Source organism: Neovison vison, chromosome 9, assembly GCF_020171115.1.
Source record: "Neovison vison isolate M4711 chromosome 9, ASM_NN_V1, whole genome shotgun sequence".
Lineage (NCBI taxonomy): Eukaryota > Metazoa > Chordata > Mammalia > Carnivora > Mustelidae > Neogale > Neogale vison.
In genome coordinates, this window is record NC_058099.1 from 23,114,206 (window position 1) to 23,136,278 (window position 22,073).

A 22,073-nucleotide genomic window follows, 5' to 3' on the forward strand; every position below is an offset into this window, starting at 1 on the left:
TCCATGAAGTCCAAGAGACCTAAGAACACAGGCTGAGGGGATGAACGGGGTCCCAAGTCAGATGAACAGCCCCCTACAGGCTCGTGACTAGACCCCTGATCAGTTCCTCCTCTTCCTTCCCTCCTGGGCCAGGAACAGACACTCTGTCATCCTCTGCCCGTGCTGGACAGGGCACGGTGGGCTTCATGCTCTGTGAAAGGAAACTCTCCCATCTGTGTGTGATTCCAGAGTAGCTATTTTCCCTCCATACATCATTTTGTTTGGCTTGCCAACTCTTTTTTTTTATTATTTATTTGAGAGAGAGAGACAGTGAGAGAGAGCATGAGCGAGGAGAAGGTCAGAGGGAGAAGCAGACTCCCCATGGAGCTGGGAGCCCGATGTGGGACTCGATCCCGGGACTCCAGGATCACGCCCTGAGCCGGAGGCAGTCGTTTAACCAACTGCGCCACCCAGGCGTCCCTTGGCTTGCCAAATCTTAAAGTTGGTTTCACTTTTCCTGATAATGAAGGAAACATGCCATAAGAATAAGATTTAGGGAAATGTAAAGACATAGCAAAGAAATAGATGCCCAAAGCCTTGAGGTTCTCCAGGTTTATAAAAGATACCTTCCCTATCTTGTTTCTCTGCTTGTAAATGCAAGGTTCGGAGAGTCGCCATTAATATTTCGGTGCGGTTCTTTCTCGTCTTTTTTTCTGTGTATCAATTCAGCTGAAATACAGAAAGTTGCCCACGTTCAACCATTACTGACCCACAAAATGGCCGTTTTATATGGTTTAACTCAGTAATTCAGAGTGGAAGCCACACTGTTTATATAATTTTACCCTGTATTCTTCTCCCTTGTCATTGCAACAGTACCACTTGCCCCTGTATTTGCTGGGGCTTCGGCCCTTCAGGAGTTTGCATTAACATACAAATAATTGATGAGCATTAGCATCTCAGCTGGGAGCCCAGCTCCGACCAGAAACAGTCCACATGGTGCCCAGACTTCCTGAGCCTTGCTGTGAATGCCGATCCTCAGTGATCCTTCCAGGAAACTCTTCCTGTAAATGCCCCCAGCCAATTGCCTGTGTCTGGTGCTGGGCACCAGATTTTCTTCCAAACCCAGCAGCTTCCGGGAATACACTAATAACTGTGTCCAATTGGGCATCTCGCATTCCTTTTGCCTGAATCTTGCCCATTACCAGTGATGCTATTGGGTTTGTGGCATACCTTCCTCTCCAACGAAATGACCCTCTTTGGTTTTGTGTGTGTGTGTGTGTTTCTTTTTTTTTTTTTTTTCTAAGATTTTATTTATTTATTTGACACAAGTAAGAGATCACAAGTAGGCAGAGAGGCAGGCAGAGAGAAGGGAAGGGAAGCAGGCTCCCCATTGAGGGGCTCAATCCCAGGACCCTGGGATCACGACAGCTGAAAACAGAGGCTTTAACCCACTGAGCCACTGAGGCGCCCCTGTGTGTGTGTTTCTTGTTGTTTAGTGATTTCTGGGCAGGAACAGTTGACCAGCATTACTAAAAGAGCGAGCTGGGGTTTTTTTGGGGTGTTTTTGTTTGTTTGTTTGTTTCTGGTTTTGGTTATCAGCAGGAGGGCTGCTCTTAGGGCCCTGGATTTCTCTTGGCAAACATCATCACGACTATCGTATCTTTTCATCGCAACAAAGTTCTGAGAAGTCCATGGACCAGGTAGTTCCATTATGTTGTGATTCTGACTCCAAAATGATTATGCAGGAAGAATCATCTATGTCCGGACTGGCCTCCTCATCTGAGACTTGGGATAGCCTTACCCTCTGATGAAGACTCTACTTGCTCTTGATTTGGCTGGGTTCAACCACATAGACTAAGAAGGTTATGTGTCCAACCAAAAGCTTCATTTCCATAAAGTTTGGGAGCTTAGGACCGAAGATCAGTTGTCACCACTGATAATAACATCATGTTACTCCAGATGCAACAGCGGAAAAGAATGGACTTTATAACATTTTGGCTCCAACAATAAAATAGTAACAGGAGACCAGAACATTTAAAAGCAATCTGCAGCCTACAAAAACATCAAGGGGTAGAGATAATAAAGCAAAAAAGGACACAAAATGAAATGATAGGTGGTTTCTCTTCTGATCAATACATGGTAAGCTGCCACACAGAAAAGCAAAACCTAACACCCTGGCTTTGAGGTCAGACCAACCGTATTCAGTCCTGACCCTGTATCTTACTAGTTCTGAATGGCTCCTAGATTATTTCCTCTTCTGTAAAACTGAGCCAGAAACAAGCATCCTAGATAGTGACTGTAAGGATTAAAGACACAATATCAAGCACATTTGAGCTTAATAATAGTAATTATTGTTATTATTATGATTAGACTTTCACAAAACCTCACAAATTTTTAATTTGGTCTTTTAATGTTTGTTATCACAAACACAACAGTGTGACAGTAATAGATCAACTTTGTTTCTTAGGTTATTTTTATATATTTATTTTAGTAATAAACTTAAAAAGAGGAACCAACCTCACTACCCTCCAAAATTGAACTATTTACATTTTCCCATATTTCCTTCTAGTCTGGGCGAATGCGTAGACATAATCTTTATGCATCATATTTGTGTTTTCGTCTCCACCCCGTCCCCCCCACACGCGCAACATTGTATTTTAAGTTTTCCCCTGTTGCATTATGGTCTAGCTTATTATAAACTAGTTATTATTTCAACAAACATACCATAACCTAACTAATCATTCCACTCTTTGACTATTTGGGAGCGTTCATTTGTTTCCAGTTTGGGGACTATTCTCTCCTTTTATTCCTGCTTCTGTTACGGTGATGGAAATGCACGGTTTTTAAACGACTTGGGTCTTTTTTTTCCCCTTAGATGTGCAGATATTTTTGAGTTCGAACTTAGAGCACTGTTTAAGCTCACGACTGTTCCATGTGTGGAAAAAGATAGTTTCAGCCTAGTTTGTGGTGGAAGGCAAACTGAGACCTAACTCCAAGAATTCCCATGTCCATTAATTTACGCTTCCTCATATTAGCACTTGGCAAACTGGTTTGCAGATGACAGATACCTGAGGTAGGCACTCACAAAATGGATCTTTAAAGTGGATTAAACATGTTCAAGTGTTTTATTTCATTCAGTCCCCACATTCTGCCCAGATCCAGGTGATGGGTTTTCTTGTTACTGGAAGCACAGAGAGGGTATGGTGCTTGGCCCAGATCACACAGCGGAGAAGGCAGAGAACGCCGTTCGAGGACTCCGAATCCCCAGCTTTCTTACTAAGCTTTGAAAAAAAGGCCCTCAGACCCCCCCAGAAAGCGTCGAGAACAAAGCGGGGGCTGAGCGTCCCGCGGGGCTCCGCCGGGCTCTGCGGGGGCGTCACCGGCCACACCGGGAGACTCCTCCTCCCCGGCACTCGGGCCCCGCCCGGCTCCGAGCATGCCCAGTGAACTCCCCGTCCGTCTCAGTGGGGCTCTGGACCTGCGCCGCGGCTCCAGGTTTTGCGAGCGACCAAAGGGCCGGGCAGGGCTCGGGGCGGGTCCTGTTCCTGGGACTCCTTGACTCTGTCGGAATTCCCCCCGACGCGACGCTCAGGCGGCGCCCGCTTGCAGTGGCGCTCCCCGGGGACAAGGACCTAGATGAGGTGCCAGGTGCTGCGGGTAGCCGCCGAATGACCCTGGACAGACCGGCCACCTGGACCTCGGGCACCTTAGTCCGGACCGGACGGTTCCAAACACCAGTCCATCCCTCCATTCACATATACATCCCACAGTTTTTGAGCACTTACTGTGTGCCACGTGCGGGCGTGCAGGAACTGCGACACTGCAGGGACAGGCAGGGCTGTACAGCTCCAGCCATTCCCTAGGGGAATACACAAGAAATAAGCAAATGAGAGGAAAAGTCACTTACCGACCTCATCTCCTACTACTCTGTCCTTGCCAAAGCCTAACTAGTATCATACCTAAGTGTCTTTGCAAAAGTCGTTCCCTCTGTGGGGCTGAAACCTTCTCAGTGTCATTCTCACTGGCTGATCAGTCCACCTCATTGAAAACCGTATTCCATAGACTTTCGTCTCCTTTCCCTGTCCTTTTTCCCTTTAAGGATTTATAATCTTCTAATATACTATACAGCTTGCTTATGTACATGTTTATTGTCTGTTGCTTGACCCCTTTCCCTAAATTCCACCAGGGGACAGGATTTTTGCCTATTTGTAAACCATACCTGGAGAACCAAAGTAGACGATCAATAATTACTTGTTAAATGAATTAATGGATAGTGATAGATGTGAAGGAAATAAAATGAGGACATGGAGAATGTCCAGGAACCGGGTGTTAATGTAGTTAGGCGCTGACGCAAGCCTCTCAGACAAGGACATAGGTACGAGGAGAAGGTGCCAGCCACTTGAAAAACTGGGCAGAGAAGTCCTACACAGCAAGAGGGGAAAGGCGTGTGCAAATGTCTTGAGGGTGGCCAAGTACTGAGAGTTTGGTGGGCATAAAGGTGCTCATGGGGCTGCAGGAAGGCCGGCGTCCGATGAGGGGGAAGAAGACAGCAAGAGCACAGATGGGAGGAGGAGGGTAAGGGCGGGTAAGAAATTTGGGGAAGACGGTTTAAGCCGGTAAACTTACTAGTGGAACGGGATGAGCACTGCCTGAAAGTCAGCAGGACCCCAGCTGGGCAGGACTCGTCCTCGTTTTAAAGATTTGTTGAACGTGGTCTGTTTGACATTCCTCAGCATAAAATCACTGAGGGCTCGGCACACAGTAGGTACCCAATAAATGGTCATGGAACGAATGCCTGCGTGCCTGCACGAAGGGACTGGGGGCTGCCAGGAGCTGGGCAGCAGAGCCCCAGCGGCCCTGGGCCGCGCGTCCGAGCGCGCCAGACCGGGGCGGAGCAGGGGCGCCCCGCAGGGCAGCCCCGGCGCCCGCCCCCCGCCCCGCGCGCGGGCCCGTCGCGGCCAGCCCGGCCGGCGGGAGCCGCCCGCGGGCGGCACTGGGCATGCTCAGACGGCGGCCAGGTCGCGCCGCGAGCGAGCTTCCGCGCCGCCCGCTCGCGCGACCTACCTGGGCGCCCCGCGCCCCCGGATGCTGCAGGTACGGGCGGGCGCGACCCCAGCGGGCCGAGGCGGGGCGCGGGACTACCGGGGTTTGGGGGCGCGCTCGGCGCCGCCCCGCCCCCACCCGTCCCCGAGCGCGCGGCGAGCGCGCGGGCGGGCTGGTGGACGCCGCGGCCCCGGGGTCCCGACGCCACGTCTGGGCGGGGAGGGGGCTCCCGGGGTGCGCTCACCTGGCGGGGCCGTGCCGGGAGGGAGCAAGCGGGGCGGGGTGGGGCTCAGTCCCGGGCGGGCGGCCGGGACGCGGCGGCGGCGGCGGGGCGTGGGCGTGCGCTCCGACCCGGGCAGGGGTGGACGTGGCCGGCGAACCTGGAGGGCCCAGCACCGCGACGACCCCAGCCCGGGGCGCCGAGGGGGCGCACCTCCCGTGGGGAGCCAGCCAAGCGCGGCGGCCAGACCTTCTCGGCTCCCAGGGCGAATCCGCCTCTCGGCTTTCAAAGATGGCATTTCCTGGGCCTGGCACGAACTCCAGCGCCAATAAATCCTCCCCGTTCCGCGGGCGATATGGAATGATTTATCAGGTACCTGCGGTGAGACAGCTGCAGTGGGGGAGTACATGTGAGAACGCCCAGCCCCCCGGAAATTCCCATTTTCAGCAACCTAAACTTACTGAGAAGTTGCGGTTGCCTTAAAAATTCATGGGAAGTTGAGACAACTTGACACCTGGGTTTTCTGAGCTGGTGGAAAGAGCTTGTGACTTGGAAACTGGAGACCTCCTTTCAAGTTGGGCTCCCCCTGCCCAGCTGGTGACCTTGGGCGAGTTGTTTAACCTCTCTGATCTTCGGTTTCCTCCCCTGCAAAGAGCCGGTAATAATGCCCACCTCACTGGGTGGTTGGGTGGATTAAGTGGGATAAATTATGTGGAGGTGTTTGGCTCCGTGCCCGGCACAAAGCAAGGGAGCAGTTGGCGTGATGTGAATTTAATTCGTTTAGAGACCCTCGTGGCTCCCATTTGACCAGGAAATTAGAATTATGAAAGCATCTTCAGGGCCTAGTGGCAGAGTGACAGACCCTGTCTTTGTGCCCTGGAGAACTGCAGAAGTCAAGGGTTTTGGAAAAACAATTTAGCTGAATTGTAATCTGAGAGCATCTTAGTTAAAAGCAGTTTTATACATTCAGAAACTCCAGAAGTTGGCAGTTCAGCTTTACTTACAAAAGAGCTGTTTTGCAAGATGATCCATCTTGCAAATGTTTAAAGAGATGATGGGAGGAAGTACAGCCTGGTTAGAAGGATTTCTGTTGGGAAAAGCTTTCCTGATTATTTAGATCAGGGTTTCTTAACCTCAGCACTGTTAACATTTGGGGTTGGATTGGTTTTTTTGCGGGGTCTGTCCAATGCATTGCAAAATGTTTAGCAGCATCTCTGGTCTTACCTGGTAGATTCCAGTAGCAATCCTTCTCCCTCAGTTGTGCCAACCAAAAATGTCCTGTCGGTCCCCCCCCCCCCCCCCCGCCAAGTGTCCCTTGGAGGGCAGAATATCTCCTCTCCCCCTTTAGAACCACCTGCTTTCTGTCATTAGCCTACCTGAGTAGGCTGTTGGTCCAGAATTTCATCTTGTGTTTAACTAACCTTCACATAGCCTTATAGAACTGTGCAGAGTTCATCCAGATGGATGGAACTCACTTAATTTTTACAACTCTCCTGTGAGGCCAGTATTGTTCCCATTTTACAAATGAGGAAACTGAGACCTTGAACAACCTATCATCCAGTATTGGCCCATGTGGGATAGATCTCAGGTCTTATGCTTCCTTGGGCAGGTCTTTTTCTTCTGCATCAAGCTGCCCTTTATTGTACGGAGACTTTCAAGATGACTTTTCCTGGCAATTAAATCAACACGTAAAGCAGACTGGAAGCTGGAAACCTTTCTGAGATTGACTAGTTGAAAATTAACAGCGGTAAGCTATTATATGACAGAGTAGGTCGTTCTAGTGAAATATTCTAGTTTATAGTGAGCTCCCATAAACCCCACGTACACTTAATGGAATACCGATTTGGAGAATTAGAGTAGAATAAAACGTGCCTAATACTCTGTATTGATCCTGAGTTGTCTCTGGTGAATTGCCATCTCCTAAAACTGGGCTCTTATATGCAAATTAGGCATTAGCTGAGGAATGTAAAAGGTCAAGTTACTGAAGGCATTTTCTGAGTGGCTTTCTGTTCAGCAAGCATTTATTGAGCTGCTTCTGTATATCAGGTGCAGCTCTGGGTGGGGATGCTGAGTCTGCCAGTGGATCCCAGCAAACCCAGGATGCCTGGGGGAACTTCACTGCCAGGTGGAGGCAGGTTCTCAGGGACAGCGGGGAGCTAAGAACCTAAGTTAACACAGAGTCAAATTCAGGATATCTCACTGCTTCACCACGCCTGTTTAGACCTCTTCTTTCACATTTTTTCATGGAGAAGAATTCTGGTAGCTCTTATCCTCCGGCAAGTGGCAGGAACCTGGACAGAGACAAATCTTACCCCTGAAAGAGTTGGGGTTCCCAGCCAGTAACTGGCCTTAGGGAATTGGGACCAACTACTTGATTGCTGACTGTGAAACTGGGAGGGTTTGCCTACGTTGGTTTATTTAAACTGGTTGAATATCACTGCTGTTCTCTTCCACTCTTGTGGAAACTGAGCTAGCAAAGGCAGTCTGGGAAGACGGACTAACGGTGAGCTTCTGAACCCTCAGTCCAGGCCCGGAAGAGATCTGTCTTCGAGGGTGCACATAACCCACCCCCAGGGCTAGGCTTTGGGGACTGGAAGGAGCAAGAAGGGACTGAACTCTCAGGGCTTGTGGTAGGTTGGGAGGGGACCTGCGACTTTGACCGTGATCCCGGGGCTCAGCTTCCTTCCACCAGACAGCAGTGGTTCCTGGAACGCAAGTCCAATCCTCTTTCATCTGTTCCCAGGTCCGTAGCAGGGGCTGGAATGCCGAAGGCACTCTGAACTTGCCCTGGCCTTGATGGGCTGTTGGAAGCAGGGCATCCTGCCGGTGTTGCTTCCCAAGCTTGAGCTCTTCTTACCAACTCTGTTAGGGATGGGCCAGGATCAGGGTAGCGTCCACCCTGCTCGGGTCTCACAGGTGTCTCCTTTCCTCTCCCGCAAGAGGGATGAGCAGAATGCTTTGGTTAGGCCCTTGGCTAAAATCTGATTTAGTTATGGGTTCCCAGACCCCGAGATCTTGCAACTAGTAGCTTCTGCTTATGTGTGCACCTGAAGCTACTTTTGGCCCCACCAGGTGAAACCCAGCTGAGAACACAGATTTCACAGCAAATTCAGACAGTTACTGAGCCGTGTATCAGGTCCTAGGAGATGGAAGTCAGACCCATATCTCAGAAGGATGCAGGGTGGAATTGGGAACACAATGATGTGTGTGAACGTGTTTGAGGCTCTGTATCTACTTCTCTGTCTCACAGTTACTTTAAAAGAGGGTAAAGCCAGATGCAAGAGAGACCAGTGGAGGCCACCATTCATTCTGGTGGGGGTCAAGGAACACTATAAAGAGTAGTTGGCTGAATTTTAATTCAGCCTTGAAGGGAGGAAAGATGGTGTTTGGGGAGTGGACACAACAGCAGGCACTAAGGCCCAGAGACCATGTGTATATTAGGAGTGGTTACTCTTCCCCAGGTCCCGCTTCCTGTAGTCAGCACACTCTCCTCCGTGTCCCCGGACTCAGGGCGGGGGTAAGTGGCCATTCTCCTTGTTCTCCCCAGAGAGAAGTGATGCCGATGGATTGTCTTTGAGGCATGAGCACCTTCTGCCAGGGATGTCTTTGGATTTCGTTATGAAGCACTGTTATGGCACTTCCGGGCTGCCAGGCACTGTTCTGAGGGCTTTCTAAATATTAATTTAGATTTACCTCCAATCTTGGAGCAACCCTCTGGCTGTGCTTCCTACCTAGGTACTGGCAGCTTGCTGGGTAGGTGTGGGCAGAGCTCAGCAGTCTGTGTCCCTCTGTGGGCGATGCTCCGATCGCAGGATGGCCTCTCCGACCACTGCGTGCCGGGAAGCAGCCGAGTTGGAGCTGGGATGGAGCACGGGCTGCCATGACCCTCTTTCCATCAGGGGCCAGCAAGGTTGCACTGACTACATTTTCTGAACCGAAGACTGGGATCTGTTGTTGGAGAAAGAATGTTTGTGCTGCTGCTTCGTGTCAGAGGAGGGCCTGGTTGGAGGTGTTGTTTGGATACTGAGCGAGTGGAATTTTTGAGACAGTGTGATGCTTTATGTGGAAAGTTAGGACAGAGGATTTGAAATGGGGAGAGTCCTGGAAAATTCAGGTCCCATGATTTACTGTTAGGATACACAAGGTTTTAGTAAATATTTAAGCGATGTGTAGTTTGGAGTGGATTTTCTGTACTGAGCCCCTTGGTGCCTCAAAAAGGGATAAATAGTACTGTCTAGTCCCAGAATCTTGTTAATTCCTACCAGCCCCACATTACTGATAAGATGAAAAAAAAAAAAAAAAACCTAGGCTCAGAGAGATGGTGTGACCACCCAAAAGGCACGTTGTTCATAAGCAGGAGAGTCAAGATGTGAACCCAAGTCTTTTTCCCGGACAAGTCATGTAACTGTAATATGAGGATAATAACGGAACCTGTTTCCTTTAAATGGGCCTTTTTAAAGGAGCTAATGAATGAAAACCCACCAGGACAGAACTTGGCACAGCAAAGGGTCCCCCTCTGCTTGCGGTCAGGCCCCTGACCCTCCAGATAGATGCTCTGTTTAGTGTTCAGTGCCAAGAGTCATTGAGGGTGAGTAATGGCCCACTACTAGGACAGGGCTGTGGGGCGCAGCTCTCAGAGCTAAAGGGATATTCCAAGGGGCAGGATCCAGGACCAGAAAGGGGCCATGGCCTGCTGGGTACTGTGTGATGAAGGTACTGGGCTGACTTTGGAAGTAGAGTGTAAAGACCTGACCCCCAGCACTTTGCTTCCCTAAGGTGAAGTCAGCCTCAGTCTAGACCCTGAGTGCTTGTAAGTGAAGCAGCAACCAGCTCCATTAGCCAACCCTTGACTCTGACCACTAACGGGCCTGGAGATAGGATGTGATCGGCAGAGCCCGCTTTCCTCCCACCAGCCCCCTCCTCCGGGCTGGTTATCAAATTCATACATCCCTGCTGTAGAAAATTAGAGTGTCAGGGAGCAGAAGAAACTTCAGTGATGCTCCTGCAGGAGGCTACGCTCACCACCAGCACTGTGGTGGACCCTACCCACCTTCTCACCTGCCTGTCCTCTGCAGCAGAGGTGTCTTCCAGAAACACCTCCTGTTGCTTGGAGAAGAGAAGGATAGACTGATGTTGGTACCTCCTGCTGGGCCCGGGTGAGCAGGCTTTGGTCCCTGCTCCTTACTCCCCTGGAACCTTGTCCCCCTCCCCCTGCCGGCAAGGTAACTCCTGCTTTGGTTGTTAGCCCATGATTGCACGTGATTTAGGTAAAACGGCCTATTGTAAACGCTCGTGCCTCCGGATCTCTCTCCTTTCACAGTGCTTTCACAGTTGCAGTTTTGCAGTTAATTAGTGTAATTATGTGTATTAGTACCTATCTCCCCAGCAACACGGGGAGCTCTCGGAAGTCAGGGTTGATCTGGCTTTCTTTTCAAAAAAAAGAAAAAAAAAAAAAAAACCTTTCTCTGAGGCTTATTTTTTTCTTCCAACTTTTTATTTTGACCTAATTCAGACTTACAGCAAGGTTCTCAGAATAGAACAAAGAACTCTCATATACCCTTCACCCAGATTCTGCAAATGTTACCATTTTATCACATTTATTTTATTCTGCTCTTTATGTATATATATTTTTTTCTTGAGTCATTTGAGGGTTATTTTTAGATTCTCCCTTTCCCTCAAAATACTTCAGTGTATTTCCTAAAGGCAATGACATTCTTCTATATGACTACAGCACAATTTTTAGAATCAAGAAGTCATTACTGAAACAATACAATTATCTATAGATCTTACTCGGGTTTTTGCCTATTGTCTGGATAGTGTCCTTTGTAGCAAAGAAACCCCCAGATCATGCATTTCATAAGGTCATCCTTTCTCTTTAATCTCCTTTAAACTGGAACCCTTACTTAGCCTTTCTTTGTCCTTTATGACCTTGACATTTTTGGAAAGCATAGGCCCATTATTGTTTAGAAATGCCCTTTGGGGCGCCTGGGTGGCTCAGTGGGTTAAGCCTCTGCCTTCGGCTCGGGTCATGATCTCACGGTCCTGGTCCTGCGATCGAGCCCCACATCGGGCTCTCTGCTCCATGGGGAGCCTGCTTCCTCCTCTTTCTCTCTGCCTACTTGTGATCTCTGTCTGTCAAATAAATAAATAAAATCTCTAAAAAAAAAAAAAAAAAAGACATGTCCTTCAACTTGAGTCTGTTTTAACTCACCATTGTGTCCCCAGTTCCACTGGAACATCAGATGCACTCAGAAAATCTTTATTGAATGGAGAGACGGTAAGATGGAAGGAGGTGGAAGGGAGAAGCAGGTTTTCCAGTTTCCCCTACTGCTACTCCTTTCCTTGTTTAAGGATCTTGTTAGTACCGTCATACTATCTATAGGTTTGAATCATGCTTTTTTTTTTTTTTTTTTGAGATTTTATTATTTGACAGACACAGCAAGAGAGGGAACACAAGCAGGGGGAGTAGGAGAGGAAGAAGCAGGCTTCCTGCTGAGGAGGGAGCCCGATGCGGGGCTCGATCCCAGGACCCTGGGATCATGACCTGAGCCGAAGGCAGAGGCTTAACGACTGAGCCACCCAGGCCCCTGAATCATGCTATTTTTATAACACAGCTCTCCCCAGAGAAGAGGCTTCATTGGGGGCTAGCGAGCCTGCTGTCCCTGAAGTTGTACCAGTGATGCACCCTGCACCCTGAAGGTGCAGACCCCAGTGATGGATTGGCAGGGGTGCTAGAGAGGAGAGTGGAGCATTTGAGGAGGGGCAAGACTCAGCCTGGAGGTCTCTCCCTCCTAGTGTTCAGCACTGTTCTCTGTCTGCAGCTCCTACTTTGCAGGCTTAGGGCCCCAAGAATAAAGCGATGAAAATTCATCACTTAAACCAGAACATTTTGAGATAAAAGTGGGGCTATTAATAATTGCATCTCATGAACTAGCCTCAGCTGGGACTGCCCTAGGCAAGTCAGGCGGTGTGGTCACCCTACCCAGATGTGACTCTGAGGTGGAGATCAGCCTGGAAAACTCTAGCACTGGGGATCCTCTGCCTGGATAAAGAGGGGACTAACCTTGGCACTGCCTGTCCCACCCCCGTTCAAGGCTCTAATACCTGCGGTCGGTCACACCTCCCTTGCCCCCACTGAAATTTGCTCCTGCTACACCACCCTTATTTTGGCCCTCCCCTCCCCTCCCCTGCACCTTCCTGCCTGAGGGGCTACTAGGAGAGCCTGGAAGGTCATTTACATACTGGGGCTGGATGGAGAAGCCGGGACTGGGTCTGTGATAGGTGCACAAGGAGGCCCAACAAGCCAGCTGTGTTTCCCACTGATAAATTCCAATGGAATTTAAGAGCCAGGGTGTGTAATCGAGGTGGGCCAGGAGACTAGAGGCTCCCTAGACCTTATCTTTTTCCCCTCGTGCTCACACTTCCACTCACCTTCCTGCACAAACATCCACGTCCATCTCACCACCCTCGTTCTGAGATCAGAACCAAGGGACTGGCCTTTGGCAGAGGCAGGGAAGCAGGTGGCACTGGGGACCCAGGCACAAAAGGATGAGCATTGGATGACCAGGAGGTGTAGACAGGGAGTTGGATGCAGAGAAGCCAGGCAGGAAACCAGCGTCTAGGGATTCCGGTAACAAGGTCAACACAAGGCCATTTATCAGGAAGCCTAGACTTGCAATGCTGTGTCCCCAGATACTCGGGTCAGAGGGGGCAGGCCCGGGGGGCCGTATGGTACAGTTCTTTTAACTCATTTTCTGCCTAGCAGAAAAATAACAAGCCCCACCTTCCTGGATTAAAAAGTATCATAGGATAAAAACATGAAGGTTTGGCGATGTTTTCTGGGCCGTCCCAGTCACGTGGACTTCATGAACACAGGCCAGGACAGTACAGTATTTTTATAACTCTAGGCATTGGTCACTTTAATGGCAAAGCCAGTTTGTAAGGAAGTGCTCTCGTTCTTCGAATGCAACGTACTAGCTCTTACTGAACTTTGGAAAAGGTTTTCCAGTTCACTGTGATATGATGTCTTACCAGTTAGAGATATTTTTTTCTCCCCGGCCGAGGCACGGCTATGCGAAAGCTCCTAGTCTGAGGTCACGTTTCCTGTAGGACAGAAGGAATCACACGGTGTCAAAACGGGAAGAGACCTCAGAAGCTGTGTTCCCAGCTCCCTGGTTTCTAGATGGGTAAACTGAGGCCCTGAAAGTCCTGTGGCGGGCTCCACGGCTCCCATAACCAGTTGGAGGGCATGGACTAGTCCCCACATTTCCACCCCAGATCGTAGGTGTGTCTTCTAGATCTCATCTGAGGAAGTGGGTGAGACAGACGGCCTCTTTGTCTTGTGAACAGAAAGTTTGTTCGCTGCAGTAAGCAGTTGTATTGGCGTTGAAGCCCGTTCTGCATTTCTGGCTCTTTGACGTGGAAGTTGCTAGGCTGATTTTCTGTTTCTGTTTTCATATGGAGAATGGTCTGTGTCTTCCACTGAATTTCTGTAGTATATGCTAGGGTGTCTCCGATTTTATCGCATCAGAATCACCTGTTCAGACATGGGCTGCTGGGCCCCACCCCCAGAGCTTCTGATTCCGTGGGTCTGAATCAGACTCAGGAGGGGCCTGCAAACTTGCATTTCTAACAAGGCTCCTGGTGCTGCTGCTGCTCCCCAGACCTGAGACCTTCCTTTGAGGACCGCTACCTCAGGCTCCATGGTCGTTTCAGACAAGTGCCTACCTCAGGCTCCATGGTCGTTTCAGACAAGTGCCCTGTGGTTTGCAACCAGCTTGTCTCCCCCGGCCTCCTCCCCTGCCCTTCCCTCCCCTCCCCCGCCACCCCCACCAGCCAGCCCGCCAGCCCGCCCTGCAGCAAGCTCTCCCCTTCTACTCCCACACCAGCCAACCTGACCATCCTCCTCTCTCCAGGTCTCCTACCTGTCGTCCTCGTCTTGGCTCTCCAGGGGGCCCGTGGCCCCGAGATCCTGAAGCGCCATCTCCTTCCCTGCCCTGTCCTTCACATTCTGGTGTCTCTTCTCTTTCTTCCTCTCCTCCTGTCTGAGAAAATGAGTGTTCCTTTGGCTCAGGCTCGCCTCTCCACGTAAAGCCGAAGGCTGTCCTCCCATCACCTGGGAAAAAGCCTTCTCTGAGACCAGCCTCACCTTTAGGTCACCACCCAGTTCCTCCCTTCCCAGTTCCACTGCCAGGCCAGCCAGAGTCGTGTCCTCTATGGCCGCTGAGAAAGATTTGCTCTCACCTCTCAACACAGACCTCCTGCTCGGTTCTGGGAGTTCAGATTTTCTCTGCCTATAATGAAAGCCATAATTGTTCTAAATTGCAGTAAAATGGACGTAAGTGTCCAGCTCAGTGGCCTTAGGTACGGTCACGCTGGTGGGGCACCGTCACCCCCCCATGCACGGCGGAACTTTTCATCTTACAAAACCAGAGGTCTGTACCCATCAAACACTAACTTCTCAGCCCCCCGCAACCACCCTCTGACTTTGTCTCTGTGTGTTAGAGGATTCGTGACCTCACATACATGGACTCATATAGGATCTGTCATCGCATGACTGGTTTATTTTGCTTAGCATGATGTCCCGTCCCCAAGTTCAGCCATGTTGAAGCAGGTGTGGGACTATCTTTCCTTTTCAGGGAGGAGTCCTGTTCCGTTGAAGGCGTGTGCACCACATTTTGTTTATCGTGCACCTGTCAGCGGACACTTAAATTGCTTTCACCTTTTGCCTCTTGCAAGTAATGCTGCCGTGAACACGCGTGTACAGAAAGACATCACTTTGACTGATGGGGACTTGCCACCCCAGGCAGGGTGTTTAAGCTTTCCCCACCAACACTGACCCCTTGACCAACACTGCCCTCGCCGTGATGGTCAGAAACTGCTCGCTCGTCAACACCAGTGGCCGGTTCTGCTATCTCAGCCCACTGGGTCTCTGTGCTGCGGGCTGATTGCCTGCCCCCCCCACCACACCAGGGCTTCTATGATGTGGTTCCACAGTTCACCCCAACCCCTGCCATGGCTCATTCTTTTTCCTTTATCCTCTGTTCTTATTCATTCTGCACGCTTTCCTGGGTAGACTCCCCTGATGCCATTTTCAGGGGCTCACAGGGCCTGATCATCTCTGGGCGATTTGGGTCATATGTTTATCACATCTGAACATCCCTGCAAGTGTCCCTGGGTGCCTCCTTTTTTCTTTTTTTTTTTTTAAGATTTTATTTATTCCACTTGAGAGATAGAGACAGAGGGAGCACAAGCAGGGGGAGTAGCAGGCAGAGGTAGAAGGAGAAGCAGGCTCCCTGCTGAGCTGGGAGCCCAACATGGGGCTCGATCCTAGGACCTGGAGATCATGACCTGAGCCGAAGGCAGACGCTTAACCATCTGAGCCACCCAGGTGCCCGCCCCCCCCACAGGTCCCTCCTTCCTTAAAAACGCCTTCTTCGTAAGTGACAAGTCTTCCAGCTTTGAAACCCAGGGTCGCCCTTCGCTCACCTGCACACCTGCCCTAGACAGATCCTGCCCCATCACACCTCAGACCTTCCTCCTCCAGCCTGCCCTTCCTTTCCACCCCCTCCCCCAACCACCCTCACTCCTGCTAAAACTGGGTTTGTCCCCATGCTTGTCCCATTTGCCTCTGCTTTTGCTTCCTATCCCCGCCCCCTCCGGTAGCCCCTCATACCTATACCTCCTTCATTTTCCTGCCGAAAAACATTCCATACGAAAGCACCTAAGATCACTCTGCTCCCCACGGATTCCATCTGGCCTTGCTTCCCCCTGTCTCTAACCCCAACCCCACAAGGCATATGCTCTAAGCCAGGGCTTCCCAAGCCTTTGTGTGCTTCTAGGGTGTCTGGAGTGGCCTGCAGTCTGCAAGCTCCGGGGTGGTGTTGAGATGTTGAGAAGCCAGACTCTAGAACAGACCTGTGTCTCACAAATAAAAGTTCTACCGACGTATTTTCAATCTATAAATAATGCAAGAGATTTTTTTTCTTTTTTTTTTTTTTAAAGATTTTATTTATTTATTTGACAGAGAGAGATCACAAGTAGACAGAGAGGCAGGCAGAGAGAGAGAGGAGGAAGCAGGCTCCCTGCTGAGCAGAGAGCCCGATGTGGGACTCGATCCCAGGACCCCGAGATCATGACCTGAGCCGAAGGCAGCGGCTTAACCCACTGAGCCACCCAGGCGCCCCTGCAAGAGATTTTTAATGTTGGGATCTTTTTACTGTTTTGTATACAGTTAATCTGAACTTTTTTCAATCAAAAAGGCTGACTCACTGTTGCAAGGATGACTCGCCACTAAAAGACATTTTAGAAGACTAAGAAAGGCTACTCTTTTTAAGAATCACCAAACAGGTCAAGTGCGTGAATATACAGAGGTCACAAAAATGTTTTCCCCATAAAGAGGCCCGAACTCAGGATCAGGGCTCTCTCTTAGGAGCTTCTGCAGGGCAGAGACTGGCTCTTAATCCGCTCCATCCCCAGGGCCGGGCCTGGCTCCCCTGAGGATTCTGGCTGAAGGGGAGGAGTCTGGGTCTTCCTCTAAGAGGAGCTGATTGTGGAAACAGGGTTAGATGGTTGGATGTGCCACGCCCAGGTTGGAAGGGGAGCCCATGCCCCTGGCCCTCCTGGGGAAAGTGCTGTCCATCGTAGAAGGAGGGAAGGGATTCCTGGCAGCCGGCCCTTGTTCCTGGCTGCCGGCTGGCAGAAACATGCTGGTGGAGGTTTCCCAGGAGCTGGGCTTCAGCCTGGAAGGGAGGAGGTCGTGGAGGGCTGAGGGCAAGCAGGCAGGAAGATGCAGCCAGGGTAGCTGGGAGAGTCTGGCTGTGTTTGCCATACCGGGAGGGTCGGGGAAGCAAGTACCACAAGGCAAAGAATCAGGTTCATGGGGGCTTGGGTTGTGGGAAGGACGTAGGCATTTTTGACCAGCCTGCTCCAAAATGTTACCTTCCTTTCACCCAGTACATCTAAGCTCTGTAGTCTGTCAACGAAGGGTTTTGTGACCTGGCCTCCACCTGCCTCTCCCACTTGTTCTCCTGCTTTTCCTCCTTTCTAGGTCCTGGCCCAGTGCAAATGGGCTGCCTCAGTTATAAGCCCCCTTCCAGAGTTTTCTCTTCAAGCCTGCGGGGCTCCTTGTTATTTCTTGGTGCGTGGCTGTAAGCTTGCGTCCCCTCTGCACCCACTCCCACTAGCCCCGTGCCCTCGGGGAGCTGCTCAGGTTTCCTCATCTCCGTACTGGGAATGACAAGTTCTGCCAGCCCACTCGGTCCGGGGCAGTGCTTGTCCTGGTGGCCCGTAATGATTACTTAGGAGCTGCCGGTTTTCACCGGCTGGCGGCCGTCCTCAGTAAGTTGACAGAAGAACCAGGGGGACATCCTCCCACAGGTGAAGCCCGAGGTCTCAGCTGGACAGACCTGTGCCGTGTGGGCTCGTCGCCCTGGGCAAGGTGGGGCTGAGGGGGTGCCGCCTTGGGGGTGGACGTGGAGGTCCTTGCGGCTGAGAAGGCAGACGCTGTGGGGGTTGGGTGTCCGCTCATCGCATGATGTTAAAGATGGCAGCTGGCCGCTGTGACAAGGAGGAAGCTGAAGACCAGGGGGAGGTTGGACTGCGGTGGAAAGTGGGGTCCCTCAGATTTCAACGTGCATAGGAGAAGATTCAGGTCCTGGAGGTCTGGGGTGCGGCCTGAGGGTCCACATTTCTGACAAGCACTCAGGTGATGCTGATGCCAGCTGCCTGGAAACCGCACTCAAGTGGCATTGGCCTGGAACGTGACCTCGGTAGGGAGGCGGCTCGTGGAGAAGAGCATATAGAGAAAGAAGATAAGCACAGCCGCAGCTCCCACCAGGTGGGAGTGGCAGGTGCACTCAGGGGTCTGCAGACTGGCAGCTCGGTTGGAATCGGGTTGTGGGTGATGGTGGAGGAGGGGCGGGGGGGAGCCTGAGAGCTTTGGGATAAGCACCGAGTGATTTGATCTTCTTGTTTGGTAGATCATCCTTCAAGGTCTTAGCTTTGCCATAAGAATCCCCTCAGAGGCTGTTTTTGACCCAGGCTGAGCTCTGGTCACGGTGTGGACAAGGTCCCAGCAGCCAGGGGCACACAGCTGTATTCAGGGCACTCACCACAGCAAAAGGTGATTATCTGATTGTTCATGCATTTCTGTCTCCGACCAGCCTGGGAGTTCCAGAGCGCAGGGGGAGCTGAGACAGCCTCTACTCACCTGAACCCCAGCACCTGCTGTGGAGCATGGCCACAGGTGGGGCTCATTAAATGCCTCCGGGATTAGAGAGGGATGAATGCAGAATGTTCACGAAGAAAGAATGTGTAAACCCCAGGGACTGAAAGAGCAGGAGAAGCAAAAAGCTGAGACGATGGGATAATATTGGTGTGGACAAGGGAAGTCGAGGACTTGAGGAGTCCTCAAGACCTTAAGTAAAATGCCAGGAATGTCTTCTGAAGATAGATGCGTCCTCGGGAGGGGCAGCTGCTGGGGATTTGGTCATCAGCTCTGAGAGCCGGACTGTGTGGGAGCTGAGGCTTCTGCCGGGGGGAATAGGAATTTCAGCCAAGCAACCACTGTGTTGATCTGAGATCCGAGAGCAAACCTTTTCTTCTCCCTTCAGGAGAGGACAGGTGTCCAGACCCAGGCAGAGAGACAATAAAGAACTTCAGCTTCAGGAGCCTGTGTAGGAGCCGCAGACTGAGACTCAACACGTGGCAGGGCTAGAGCAAACTCACAGCACGTTGGTCCTCCCCACAGAAGGGCCCTGTGGGGTGGGGGGCCCTGCAAGCTCCCTGCACCTTCAGAGGTCCCCTTGAGTTGGGGCCAGCCTCGTTTTCCTGAGCCGGAAGTGGCGTCTCAGAGAGGTTCAGTAACTTGCTCAAAGCCCCCAGTGCTGGGAGGTAGAGAAGCGAGCCCCTGGGGTCTGTGAGCCGGGGTTGGGGGGGTGTTGGGTGGGGCGGCTCGGGCTTGGAACGGGATTTCTGGGGGAGGAGTGGTTGCTGGTGTGGCTGACAAGTGGGGGGGTGTTGAGAGGGCAGTTGGGGGCAGGCCAGAGGAGGAGGGAGAAGCAGGGTGGGGGGAAGGCCGAAAGGAGTGAGGAGGAGGTGGCCGGCCGGAGGTTTAAGTAGTTACACACCCTGGGGGCCAGTGAAATATCCGTTGACCGCTTTTTTTTTTAAGTTCTATCAGTTTGATTTTCTTCAGACTCGTTATTGCTCACTATAATTTGGGAAATACTGAAAGTTTGAAAGGATAGGAGAAACTAGCGATTGTATTTATGGTCTCGTGTTCCTTTATAATGAAACAGTTGTGTTCACTGTAGATACAATTTTACAACCAGCCCTTTTTGCTTAATAGTCTCACATTTCCCATCTCGTCAGTGTGTTATTGTGAAGTCTCCATGGGCTCCGGGGGCTATTTTGTGACTTATTTAACTAGCCCTCTACAGTTGGAAATCAGCTTTTTGGGTTTGTAATTGTCCGCGTGAAGCGTGGTTGGGAGGAAAAATCTCTGCCGCTGACTTCGGCTCATGTCTGGATGTATCCTAACAGTAGGTTCCTCGGAATGGAGTTCCTCAGACCACCTCCCAGCTTTGCTGGGGTGATCTTCTCTTACGCTGACACAAGCCTCCCGAAAGCACGGACATGAGCCCTGTGGACATTAGCTATTTGTTCATTCATTGCTGTGTGCATTTCACAAGGATTTCTTTCTTTCTTTTTTTTTTTAGATTTTATTTATTTATTTGACAGAGAGATCGCAAGTACGCAGAGGGGCAGGTGGGGGGGTGGGGGGAAGCAGGCTCCCTGCCGAGCAGAGAGCCCGATTCGGGGCTCCATCCCAGGATCCTGAAATCATAGGCCGAAGGCGGAGGCTTAATCCACTGAGCCACCCAGGCGCCCCTCCCAAGCGATTCTTGAGCGCCTGTGGGGCAAGACTCCATTTCCTGTGGCCAGGTCAGGAGAGGAGCCACTGCCGGCCTCTCTGGCTTGACCGAGACGTGTGGGAGTGTTTGATCACACATGGCGTCTCCGCCCTGCCTGCCCCGCTAAGCAGGGACGGCCCGTGGGTCCAGAAGTAAGCTTGCAGGCCCGCGTGGCTGCAGGTCTGGTCATGCTCACCACGAGTGTGGAGGTACCTGCCTTTCCTTCTGTGACGCTTAGCAGCATTTTACCTTCTATTCATGCATTCCACAGACTGCTGTTGAGTACCTCATGTATGCTAGGTTCTACTCCAGGGGTGAGGGGGATCTGGTAACTAACGAAGCCCCTGACTTTTAAGGAACCACCAGTCTTGTAGGAGGGGAGGATGTGGGAATTGAGAAGGGACAATAAATATTTAACACGTCCAGCAGTGATAAGTGGTAAGGAGAAATCTGGAGTGAGGGACACAGAGTGGTGGGAAGACCTCACTGACAGGTAAAATTTAAGCAGACACATGGAGAGAGCATGGGTGGAGGATGTCTGAGGGAAGCAGGCGTCCAGCGGTGGGAACGAGCTTAACCTGGGAATGGGCAGGCGGGGGGCTGGAGTGAGAGCAGAGAGGTGTGCTGCACTAGGAGGGCAGGAGATGGGTCTCGAAGCTTAATGAGATCTAGGACCCAGGGTTCACTTTTTTTTTTTTCTTTCATTGGGAGGCTTGGGAGCCAGACAGCCATTCCGGACATTTGAAGCAATTCAGACTAACCTCATACCTTTTTGTTGCTTATCTACAGTGGAGATCCTAAGGCCTATATTTGGTGGGAAAAAGCCCTGGGAGTTGAGACCCAGACTTTGGGAAGTCCTAGCTTTCGTTGGCCCTTTGGGTCTCCCCTTCTGTGCAATGAGGGACTTGAGCTAGGAGATTGGTAAGAAAATGAGGAACTTTCCAGGGCTAGGACTCAATTAAGTGCCATTAGTTCAGTGCACTCGTTAAATCTTGGTCATTTTAAGTTAAGTGATTGGAGTGTGTAGATGAAATTGTTGATAGGTACTTGGTTCTTTCTAAGACAGCACACAGTGTGCAAGCACAAGCCGGGAGAGGGGCAGAGGGAGAGGATGTTGAGGCAGACTCATCACTGAGCACGGAGCCCAACACGTGGGCTTGATCCCACAACCCATGAGATCATGACCTGAGCCAAAACTGAGAATTGGATGCCCATCCAAGTGAGCCACCCAGGTGCCCCAGTACAGATTTAGTTCTTTTTTTTTTTTTAAGATTTTATTTATTTATTTGACAGAGAGATAGAGAGCACAAGTAAGCAGAGCAGCAGGCAGAGGGAGAGAGAGAAGCAGGCTTCCTGGAGCCTGATGTGGGGCTCGATCCCAGGACCCTGGAATCATGACCTGAGCTGAAGGCAGCCGCTTAACCGACTGAGCCACCCAGGCGCCCCCAGATTTAGTTCTTATTAAGTATAGCCTTTCAGATTTATTTGTTACAAACAGGAGTTGCTCAGCCAGCTGTGGGTGCTTGCAGTAACGGTAGGCAGATGGGGATGGGGCATCCCCCCTCCACAGCCCCAATAGCTTATCCATTCAACCATCCATCCATCCGGCAGTTATCAACCACCTAATGATACCAGGCCCTGGGCTGCCTGCACCACACTGGTTATTTTTAAGAGACCCAGATTCTGCCATGAAGTTCACCGTGTAGTGCAGCAATGCCAGTCCTACCAGAGGAGTTATGGTGGGGAGGGAGCCTGGTCAGAAGGGCCAGGGCAACCCCTACCTCACACCATATACAAAAATTAACTCAGAATGGATCAGATGAGCCAAAGTCATAAAACTTCTAGGGATTAAAAGAAGAGGTATAACTTCATGGCCTTGAGGTTCACAGTGGATTCTTAGATAGAAGAAAGCATGA

The 22,073-nt window shown here is 51.0% G+C and overlaps 1 protein-coding gene and 1 long non-coding RNA gene across 5 annotated transcripts in view; one reads left to right on the top strand and one right to left on the bottom strand.

Moving 5' to 3' along the window:
* Positions 1-436: 436 nt before the first annotated feature.
* On the bottom strand, positions 437-21,305 carry LOC122917364. The gene is made up of 3 exons (XR_006386384.1): positions 20,495-21,305; positions 15,617-15,619; positions 437-459 (listed from the first exon to the last, which is right to left on the bottom strand). It is a non-coding gene; the product is annotated as an uncharacterized LOC122917364 (long non-coding RNA).
* Positions 4,422-22,073, top strand: part of PTPN3 (protein tyrosine phosphatase non-receptor type 3) — a 110,952-nt gene continuing 93,300 nt past the window's right edge. Inside the window, exon 1 of one of the 4 annotated variants that reach the window (XM_044265171.1) lies at positions 4,422-4,554. The gene's annotated coding sequence lies outside the window, so the exon portion shown is untranslated. Of the gene's footprint in view, positions 4,555-5,015; positions 5,074-5,795; positions 5,901-22,073 lie in introns of those variants that run through there. The other 3 variants (XM_044265175.1, XM_044265173.1, XM_044265174.1) reach the window with 3 other exon arrangements.